General features: G+C 41.1%; 1 non-coding gene across 1 annotated transcript; it reads left to right on the top strand.

Annotated features, from left to right (window-relative positions):
* Positions 1–10,722: 10,722 nt before the first annotated feature.
* Positions 10,723–10,829, top strand: LOC130727064 (small nucleolar RNA R71). Its single transcript, XR_009015104.1, has one exon. It is a non-coding gene; the product is annotated as a small nucleolar RNA R71 (small nucleolar RNA).
* Positions 10,830–11,439: the final 610 nt, after the last annotated feature.

The following is an 11,439-nucleotide window of genomic DNA, read 5'->3' as shown; positions in this document are numbered from 1 at the left end:
GAGCTCATCACTAGTCACACCTTCCATCTTCACAAGGTGACTAGCTTGAATGAATCGGGCCATGTGGGCTTGGAAATTCTCATCTTTTGACCCCCCATACTTGTTTTCACTAACAAGCTTGATGAGAGCTTGGCTAAGCTCAACTTCTTTTTCACTTACCTTGGGGGTCTCCCTTGAAGACATGGACAAGCTTTTGATCATATCACAAACAAAATCATCATTAAGGTTAGTTTGCGAAGTAGGATTGAAAACCGAAAACCTGACCTTGTCCTTACCGACTCTAAGAATGAGCTGACCCTTATCAACATCAATCTTAGCCCTACCAGTGGCTAAGAAGGGTTGGCCAAGAATGAGAGGAATATTTGCATCCTCCTCCATGTCTAGCACCACAAAATCAACAGGGAACACATACTTATTCACCTTCACCATAACATCCTCAATGATCCCATAAGGCATTTTTAGGGATCTATCCGCCATTTACAAAGAGATCATAGTTGGGGTAACCTCACCTAAGTTCAACCTCCTAAACATGCTAAGCGACATCAAGTTGATGCTCGCTCCTAAATCGCACAAGGCTTCAACAACAGTCAACCCCTCAATCTCCACTGGGATAGTAAAACTCCCAGGATCCCTTCTCTTCTTAGGCATTTTCTTTGCAAAATGGCACTACACTCCTCGGTCATCATGATAGTTTCATCAACCTCACTCAACTTCCTTCTTTTACTTAGGATATCCTTCATGAACTTAGCGTGGATTGGCATTTGCTCCAAGGCTTCAGAAAAAGGAATATTGATGGGGAGTTTCTTTAAAACCTCCAAAAACTTAGAAAACTGTTTATCCAGATTTATTTTAACCAAAGCCTTGGGGAATGGAATCTTGCTGAGTTCAGGAGAAGGAGTATTCACAACTCTAGCTTTCACCGGTTCACTCATTCTCTTCTCAGTGACACCCTCATCGTTTTGCTCTACTTTCTCATTTTTCTCTCCCTTAACTTGTTTTTTTGTCTCAAGTAACACTCTCCCACTCCTAGTTGTGGCGTCCCTCTTCCACAAGTGACGTCTCCGTCCAACTCCTATCACTTATGAACGAGCGACCCTTTTTTTTGTGTGTGGTAGTGTTACCAATCCTAATCATGCATCGATTCAGAGACCACTACGACTGTTTCCGGTCGAAGAGTTCCCCTCTAACTTTTCAGATAGATGACTGTATACCTAAGACAAGCAAGTTAGCAACAAACAAAGCATCACACACATAGCATGCGTGGCCTAGGCCACTACAGAGTTCAAATGAAAGAATCAAGAGAGTGTTCAAGTGAGGGTGTACACATCCCCCCACAAGGCATCATTAAAATAAAAACTTAATTAATTAAGAAACTAATAAGAACTATCATCGGACTAGTCAGCTTCATCCCCCAATCTCCTCCTCCTCAGGACCCTCCTCCATGTCACCGTTGCTTCCCTCCTTCGACACTGGAATAGGTACCCTCTCTCCCAATCAATCGGGCTTTACGAACCGTTGTCTGTAGATCCGGGCATCCTCTTCCTAGCTGTAGTTCTGAGGCACAGTGCAGTCCTCCAGGGTGGAGAACCTACTGACTCTCGGGATGCCTGACCGGGCGCAAAGAGTTCCTGCAGGCTCCTGATTTGGATCGGCACTGCTCAATATGGCTCCTCCTGGGGCACGGGAACCACACCAACACGCGGATCGGGGCCTACTCCAGTATGAGGCGCTGGATCCACCTTCAGCTGAGGCTGTGACGGCGGATCGGGAACGGGCGGTCGGAATCTCCTAGCATGCCTCAGCATATATGATGAAAACATGAGAGGGATAGTCACCAGATAGCCAAGCTCGTCGGATCCGGGTACCCTGCACCATAACAGAGTTAGTCCAGTGTAAAAGCAGAACCCGGTGTTGGGTTCAAGGTACCAGCCAGTACGGGATGGAAAGTCAGCGTGAATGGCGAGCACTGGAGGGAGGCTCATCGTCTAACCTGTGATCTGCTTTTGGTAACAATAATGCAAGGGTGAGTCAAACGCGACATTGCACAAGTTACACGTTAGATAAACAAACGATAAAGTTCAAGATAACATACTATTAAATACAAGCATGTTAACAAGCACACACAATATCACACATAGTATGAGGTTCCATCGCCTTATACCTTCGTCCTTCGAATTGACTTCTCTCACTACTTCCTTACGAAATGGTGAGTCCATCGCCAACCTTTTTATTTTATTTATCAGGTGATGAGTATGTTTTCATAGGGCCCGAAGCCTTAGCTTCTTTAAAACTTCGGAAAGTCGTCTTAGGAACATGGAAACTCCTTACAGTCCACTCTTTACCGGACATGATCGCTCATTAGCTCACAGACAGAAATACACAACTCAACTCTTTGCCTTAAACTTGATGCCAACCCCGACCTCAGGGGTCCTGCCGGAACGAACATGAGACGTGTACCGCTGTGTAAGTCCCGGGTCTATTAATCTCTGAACAAGACCACTATTGGCGTCTCTGTATTCCCACTCGTATTAGTGGTAGTGACAACAATTTCCTACTCCTTGTCGCTCTGCGGATTTGTTTACAATCATCATCCATCGCCCCCTTATTCTTCTCAATGATTTCTAGCGAACTAGAAACAAACATCTGTACCTTACTCTTCGAGTAAGTACACCTCGGTGAAGCTAGAGGTGAGATCCAAGGGATCAGGTAGTTGGGTTTTAAGGCAGGAAATTCTTATTCGTTCCAGTAATGGTTATGTACTCTTTATATTTGTTTTGATAAAAAGGTTGTCACCTATCATCTATTGATTTCATTAATATTAGCTATCTTCCTAAGGTGATTCCTAACGTGTGACAGGTAGGTCTAGTTCTTGTAATAGAGTATCAATAACACATTAAGCCGGTGAATTATGTCCATATACCCTCCTACCTCAGATGCTTAATATTATGTTGTCATAAGACAAGTCTTTTATCCGTGCCATTAGGCTAATTTCCTAAGTATCACCATATCCCATGGTATACTTTATCGCCTTTCCTGTGACTCAATGGTTTTTGGTCTCGAGAGCCTGAGCCTTCACTCTCTGCATCATGGATTATGTTAGGGTTATTATAAATCCATTTTGCTAAAGTATTAAGCTAACTTATAAATTATTTCATTCTCTTTTTCAATTGACCTATACCCTTAGGTTAATTAATCCTCTTTTCTGATCTGGTTATGACTTTCATTTTATTAATATGACTCTAATTTGTCAACTACTAAACCCTCAATCAATTCTAAACATTCTTACTTAATTTACTACTTAAATCATTTTCCTTTGCTAAAATCACTTATTCCTTAAATTACTAACCTAACCTTTTTAATCCACAACTTAACCTACTGACTTCTGAACATTACTTATTTTATTTCTAGCAATTCTAACACATAATCAGATTCAGAATCACTTAATTAAGCTAATTATTCTAGCTTAACTTCACTTAGTCATTTTCTAAGTTCATTTTTAATTCCTAAGGTTCTGGTCACTATTATTGAACCTTCCGATCATCCTAGAGTCCTTAATAACTTCAGATCAGTCTCCTAAGGTCAGATTATGCCAAATCAAGCTTAATCCTACTTAATTAAAACTTCACTAAGCTTAAGCTTACTTGGAAATTAAGAAATTCACAAACTAAGCCAAAATTAACTTTTGATACTCCTTTCCTATAGTTTTCCACGTTCTGAGCTCATCTAAAACATTTTCAGAAGCATCTAAGCACTGTAACTACCTCAATTTGCTAGTTTTTGAATAGGCCAAGAGGTGAAATTGGGGTTTTTCACCTCAAAGCTCTACCATCATTTCTACCTATCCTAAAAGGCTCTAACATGTTCCAGAAGCATAAACTAATCAATTTGGCACTCTAACTCGAGGCCTGAAGCTCAACCCGATAGTATGCTCGAGTTTGAAAATTCAAATATTGGTTCCACTAATACGTGATGATTCGAGGCTCCAAACTAGTCTAAAGCTTCCTAAAAGTACTCTAGCATGCTTAAGGATCAATTTTGAATCGAAAACGAGCTAAAATAAGCGAGTTACAGAAACTCACTTCGCCGGAGAAGATGAATTTCGTCGGAGAAGACGATCGGAGCTGTCCAAATCGTCACAGCCGTGGTGTTCTGGGCACTAGAACTTGATCTACAGGTTATGGTGATGAGTTTGGTACCAATGGGTGCGGCTATGAAGGTCTGGAGTGCGAGGAAAGTTAAGTTGCAGGTCGGAGTTCTCGCCGGATTCTGGAAAACGCTCGCCGGAGTTGCAGGTTGCTCTCGCTTTTGAGTTTCCCTTGCTGAAAACTTCCCAAAACCTACCCAGATCAAATCCTCACCCTCTCAAAACTCATTGGACAAAAAATTACACTCTAACTCTCTGTGTATAATGAGAATCGAAGAGAAGAAGCTTGTGAAGCTCTTCTCGATCTCTTACTCACTCTGAGCTCTCTAGGCACTATCTGAGGGAACTAAGTGTTGGAATGGAATTCCTGAGGCTCAAAGGGTTCGAATGGTACCATTTTATAAGTTGTATGTGGCTAAATTAAGCAAATCAAGATTAAGGGCTTACCCAAGTTGCACCACCTATGGAATTGCATGCAACCTGATTATCACAAGGCTCCATAAGCTGCTCCAGGTCTAAACACGTCCAGGCATCATTCAGGAGGGGTTTATGGGAACTAGGAGTCATCATGGAGCTTACTATTGATGAATAGTAGTGTGTCATCATGGATTAAGAGTAACCTAGGGCATCGGTTGGTCAATTATTTTATTCTGTCTTCAAGTCGGGACAAATTGGCTACTATGCTTCATCATTTCTGATTACTAAGGGTTTTCTAGTAGTGTATTTCCCCTATGAATGCCTAATACTAACACATATTGTATACTAGGGTTTGGTTCGTTGGTCTAACTATCGATCTGAGACAGTGTATCTTTACTATCAAGAGATTCGATCAGAGTAACTTTCTATCCTCATCTACTCGAATTATTCATCTAAATGGGAGTCATGACGACCATGTCTTTGGTACTTTTGATTGTTGGTTCGATCTAATCGTCACACCGACTTTCTACCGTTGCATCGTATATTGTGTATAGAAAATCAAGTCACATATATATATATATATATATATTTGTACTAATTCAGGTTTAGTTAGGGTTCTAATCCTAGCTCATTCCTTGTTCTAGGGTTTCATCGACTAACGATCATCACCTGATTGGTTAGAGTGTGGGATGTTACATTAGTGGTAACAACAGCAGAATTTTCTTGTTTACATAAGATTAAAGAATCGGGAGAAAACTTACCTTGAGGTATCTCGGCTATTTGCTTGGCCAGCTGGCCAAATTGACTCTCCTAGTTCTTGATAGTCGCCTCTTCGTTCTTATAGTTTCTCACAGTGCAGTTGATGAAGCTCTCCAATAAATCCTATAAGCTCTTCTTGCCACCATTTTCACCAACTTGCTCTTGGTCTTGGTGAGATAGTCCAGAGATTTGATCTCGGAAACATTGACTAGTCATGGTACAAAATCACTAACTTGAGGCCCTCCAATAGCCACACACTCCACTTTGACTACTGTAGCACCAACCAAATTGGTCGCCTTTATGTGATTTTGAATCTCCGCCATTCGTTCGGAAATTTGCTTGTTGGAGGCCAAGAGCTTGTCGTAAGCTTCAACTTCAAATATACTCCTTCGGGTTTGGCGATCATTTTCAGAGTTCATGGCTCTCGCTGCCAGCTTTTCTATTAAGTCATACCCCGCTTGTGGGGGAAGAGCATCGAACTCTACATTAGTGTAACACCCCGATTTCGGTGGCGTCACTTTTGTAACCAAAAAGAAAATAAAGCGGAAAAACGTGAATATTTTTTTTTCGATTTGTTTAAATAATAAAATTAAAGACTTGTCGAAATTAAGACTCTACAGCGAAAGATAAACATAACTAATGTACAATATATTTACAGCCCCCGCTGTAAGTAGTAAGCCACGTCACGAGTATCCTCCAGTGACGGGAAAGTAATCGAAAGTAGTGCCCGTGGGCAAATATGTACAAACCAAAATAAAAGGTCAAGTGTTCGTAATACAGTCCTCCAAAACGAAAGTAGGTCAGCCCAAAATGGCCTAAACAAGACCTCCTAGTCTGACCAACTCTCTGTGATTTCCATAAAGAAAACCATACAAAAAGCTAATGGTCGGGGACCTACCCTGCCCCAAAATGAGAACATGACGACCAGAGCTATAACGCTACTCCTACCCTAATCTTGTCCAGAAGAGTACACCCCAGCACTCCCAACTACATACTGGCATGATCGTCGTCTGAATCAGAATCCAGGACGACTAGGTCAATGTCTGCAACCATCCCCTCTCTCGCTACTGCAACATGCTCCTGGGCTGGTCTCGCGGGTCCGGGACCCGATCCAAAGTCGTCAGCAACAGTAGGTGAGCTAGAGTACGATGAAGTCCCTCCCACAGGCTCCTCCTCTGAGGGGTCCTCGTCGTCAGAAGACGACGGTGGTGGTGGTGCTCCTACACCGGGTCCAAAGTGCACGCCGGGTGGCAGGTTAAAGCTGACAGTGTAACGCCTCAGTACTCCCTCCGTCAAATGTCCCAGACTGTCAACACGATCCTCCATTATTCTCCTCGAGTAGATCGCTCTGTGGCCAGCGGGGTCGACCACCCATGAGCCGGGGATCTCCTGATCAAGCATCTCAAACCTAGTCCCCCCCGAAGAGTAAACCATCGTAAACCAATCTGCCATGGATATCTGCAATGGGCGTAGTCCGCCAAAACACAAACAGCAGATGCGAGAGTCAACTCAAAGAATTACATAAGTAATACACCCAGTATATAAGGTTTAAGGGATAGCTACTTAGGCTTAGAAGTTTGTGATAGCATTGTAAATTGTATATGTTCCAATCGAATGTAAATGATAATAACTGACAAATAACATATATCAAGTAAGATTAACAAGTAATAATCAAACTTGGCAACTAAGTCAGTATGCATGGTGCATGAATGACATGACGAGGAACAAGATGCAATCCGGAAGGATGGAAACCAACGAGTCAGTCCTATCACCGGCCATAGTGGGACCATTTCCGCTCGGGCGTCTCTTACACCAAACAAAATGTAGTCAGATCAGCAGTATACCCGCAGGCCTTCCATTTCCCTCTGCTACTAAGAATCACCGCAGTGTTCTTATGTGAAAATCCGGGTCTTATGACCATTTTGGAATCCACCGAGGTCCGGCATCCCACCGTGTATAAACCTCAAAATGTGTGAATGAATGCAACGTGATTAGCCAAACAACGTCTCCGACCTCACTCGTCACGTCGTCACATGTTCTAGCTAACTAATTGTCTTTAAAAAGAATACCCTAAGGTTAATGTCGATTCTGCGACAAAAGACAATTAATTATAAAAAAAAGAGTGCAATCACTCATGATGACTTCTCGAGTCATCCGACTCATCTAATTCCGATGGTCAAAAACTGCTCAGCGAGCAAAGAGTACCAATGTACTTGGGACTTATAGTTCCCCAGCTTATCCTTTAGATAGCCAAACAAATAAACTGCTCATCGAGCAAAAGAGTATCAACATACTCAGAAACTTATTAATTTCCCGGCTTATCTTTTAGATAGCCAAACAATAAAACTGCTCATCGAGCAAAAGAGTATCAACATACTCAGAAACTTATTAGTTTCCTCAAAACTTGGATTCGGCGACACTTCTCATTTTCCAAAACTAATATCCAAACCCTAAGCTTTCATCTGAGATTGTTATCATTATTTAAAGGGTTCAGTGGTTGTTTAGTGTATTATGAATTTTCCTTGTAAAATAGTTTCCATTTAGTTTTATCTGTAATCTTATGAGTTTAAAAGATCTCATAATCCCAAGTAACTCCCAGAGAAGGTCTCGATCCACTAAAATATTAATAAGGGCCCGAACCTCCGTTCGTCCCGTCAAACTTTCCTAATATCTCATGATGAGTGTGACATAACTGCCCGTTATCCTCACTCTGACGTACAACAGATATATGTGTAATTGCATAATCAAATGGCTTAAATAATCTTTTGGTCCTTGAAATTGTAAAGGGAATCAAATTTGATCCCTGTAAAATTTTCACATCAAATTTGGTCCCTGAAATTGTTTTTTTAATCTAATTAAGTTCTTTTGCTCAATTTTGACTAGTCAATGGTCCAGTGGAAAGCCTAGTCAGCTAAGGATGGCCACATGCACTTTTTTCACATCAATTTTAGTCCCTTAAAAATTATTTTAATCAATTTTAGTCCTTGTTCTTCCACCTTCCTCTTCCACCTTCTTCCTCTTCCTCCATAACTGAAATCCTTAAACCTAGAAATTCAAAACCCTAAAAAAAACTATATGTTTATCACATTCACCTTGTTCTTCCTTTTGAATTTATGTGATTTGAGTTATGGAGGAAGAGGAAGAAGGTGAAAGTGGAAGAACATGAAGGTGGAAGAACAGAAACTAAAATTGATTAAAATACTTTTTAAGGGACTAAAATTGATGTGAAAAAATCCACGTGGCCGTCCTTAGCTGACTAGGCTTGCCACTGGACTGTTGACCGGTCAAAATTGAGCAAAAGGAGTTAATTAGATTAAAAAAATAATTTTAGGGACCCAATTTGATGCGGAAATTTTATAAGGACCAGATTTGATTCCCTTTACAATTTCAAGGACCAAAAGGTTATTTAAGCCTAATCAAATTAACACAATCCAACAGTCATGGCACATATATCAACACATCCTAGATTAACCATTTTGCACATAGCATGTAAATCAATATCAACACATCCTAGATTAACCATTTAGCACATAGCATGTAAATCAATATCAATAACAAATCAAGCGATAAATAATCTACAATGTCAGCCGAAGCCCTAGAAAACGGAGACACACGTCTCAATTAGTTCACTCGGCCGAAGCCTTCAGAAAACATTTCCCAGTCAGTCACAATCAAGTGCATAAACAATAAATCAAGTCGAATTCATCGACACCTAAAGCATTAGCTAGTATTCAGTGAGTAGCCCTCACCTGTAGTTCCTCCAGTGCGATCCTGCAGCGTTCCTTCACGATTTCCTCCTTCCGCTCCACGGAATTCCTCAAACGAACCTTAGAGCAAAATCACATAATTCAATCAGAATTAGTCAGAAACTCAGCAAACAATAATTACTAAGGTTACACGAAGCATTATAAACTCCGAAGTACGATAATCTAACGCGATAAGACGAGTTTTCGAAAAAGAGAAATTTTCCTCCCCCCATTCAGGTGCTCTCGGCCACACACATGCAAATGTGTCCGGCGCTTTTTCTTCGATCAAACTTGATTCCTAGGTTATCATAAGTCATAACTAAGGCGAATTAAAGCTCGGAAAAATTATCGGATTGACGCTTTTGGTAAGTGTTTTTAGCTCGGAAATTCAAAATTGGAATTTTGAAAAACAAATTGGATGGGGACGTCACCAACGAAGTTTATGACAACTAATCCTACTGGCGCTAAGCTCAGTCGAGGGTTTTAAGTCTAAAGGGCGAAACTTTAGCCGAAAAATGGGTTTTTGAGCATAGTTGAAGCTCGGCGGCGATTCGGCGAGATTCGGCGAAATGTAATCCGCAAGAAGTACTCTTGGGTTAGTAGAGAATAGGTTTAGACAGAGAAATCAAGTTATTTGGACAGTTTTACAAAAAGCTCGAAACTTTGACCACAGAAAGACATAGAGAAAAGCGACAGAATTGACGATCAGAGGTAAGGAATAGCATCTATACCTCGAGGTCTTCGCCTAGTAACTGTCGGTGCAACGATCAGGCAAGAAACGACGAAAATCACTTCCTCCCCTTCTCCTCTCAAGCTCGCGGGTTTGGTGTTGATGGTGGTGATGAAGTTTTTGATTTTCAAGCTATTTATAGTTTATGGAAAACGCGGGAAAATGAAAATTTCGCGATTCTGATTTTCCCTGTGCATTCCTCTGTGAATTCTAAGATTGGTTCTGGCGACAGAATTCCAGAACTCGAAACAGGTTTCTTGGAATTAAGGCAAACGATCCAAAGTCGATGTTAATCGATTTAACCCGAAAAACTACTTTTTGCAGTTGATGTCGGATGAGAAAACTTCTTTCTGAAGAAAGATTAGAAACATCGAAAGAAATAGGTCTATGTGTGTGGAATCTTCGTTTGAAGCTCCGAATAGAAAAAGTCTTCATCGACAGTTTATATTAAGGTTCCTGAGCTATCGGGGATTTAGTTTCGGCAAACTTCCGAGAATTAGATTCGGACGTTCGTACATTCCAGGGTTTCGTATCGAAACGCTTGTCATGGAAAAGATTAAGAGAAATTCTAACATTCCTCTGAAGATTTTTGGAATTAGTTTCTATCGTGCCTTTAAGAGTAAATTAGTCATTTACTAACGCTCTTGTCCTAGGTATAAGCGAATATCACTTGCACTATAACTTATATCGATTATAATGTTATCCTTAGCCTTTCCCTGAACTATCTCCTTCATAAATTCATTCCATTTGATGAAAACTTGTTCAGTTTTCCTTCACGTTACATCGAAACTAATCGTGAATAGAAATTTTATCAATTTACTCTAAGCTTAAAAACTTGGGTCTCACAATTAGAAGCCGCGTCCAAACCAAACTGCCAAGATAATTGTAGAACATCATAAAAATTTGCAACAAATTCAGCTTGGGTGAGGTTGTGCTGAGGGCATTTCCTCAAGAGCTTCTTGAAGTGCTCCCAAGCTTCATAGAGATTCTCTTCAACGGTTTGCACAAAAGTCATGATGTGTTTTTTTAATTTCCTCAAAAGGGCTCTTGAGAAGAACCTTGTTGTGATTTTTTCTCCTTAGTCTTCCCAAGTAGTGATACTCCCTTGAGGTTGTGAATTCAGCCATTCCTGCGCTGCATCCTTCAAAGAAAATGGAAACAAGCTCAACCGAATTGCATCCGCCGGAACATTGTTCACCCAGTAAGTGTTGCAATTCCAGATGAACCTCTCAATGTGAGCGTGAGCATCTTCTAGGGCACCTCCACCATATTGGCTTTGGCTCACCAAGTTGATGAATTCCGGTCTCAACTCAAAGTTTCCAACTCCCTCGGGAAAAACAATGCTCCCGGGATAGTCATAACTCATGGTAGCCGAAGTGAGTTCCCGAAGAGACCGGTTGGCATTCTCAATTTCTTGTTCACGTAACCGAAGGGTGATCCCCCTCTCTTGTATTCTTGCTCCAATGTGGGCTTGCATCTCCTCGTCCGTCATGCGGTTTCCCATGACGGAATTAATCGTAAGACTTCTTTGCAACTGCAACATTAAAACAGAGAGATTAGTAGCACCAATTCTAGGAAAAGTTCACAAAAAAAAAACCATAAACTAAAAACTTAAACAAAAAACCACAAACAATTCCCTGGCA

This window comes from Lotus japonicus, chromosome 6 (assembly GCF_012489685.1).
Source record: "Lotus japonicus ecotype B-129 chromosome 6, LjGifu_v1.2".
NCBI classification, from domain to species: domain Eukaryota; kingdom Viridiplantae; phylum Streptophyta; class Magnoliopsida; order Fabales; family Fabaceae; genus Lotus; species Lotus japonicus.
This window is presented reverse-complemented; position numbering and strand designations above follow the sequence as displayed.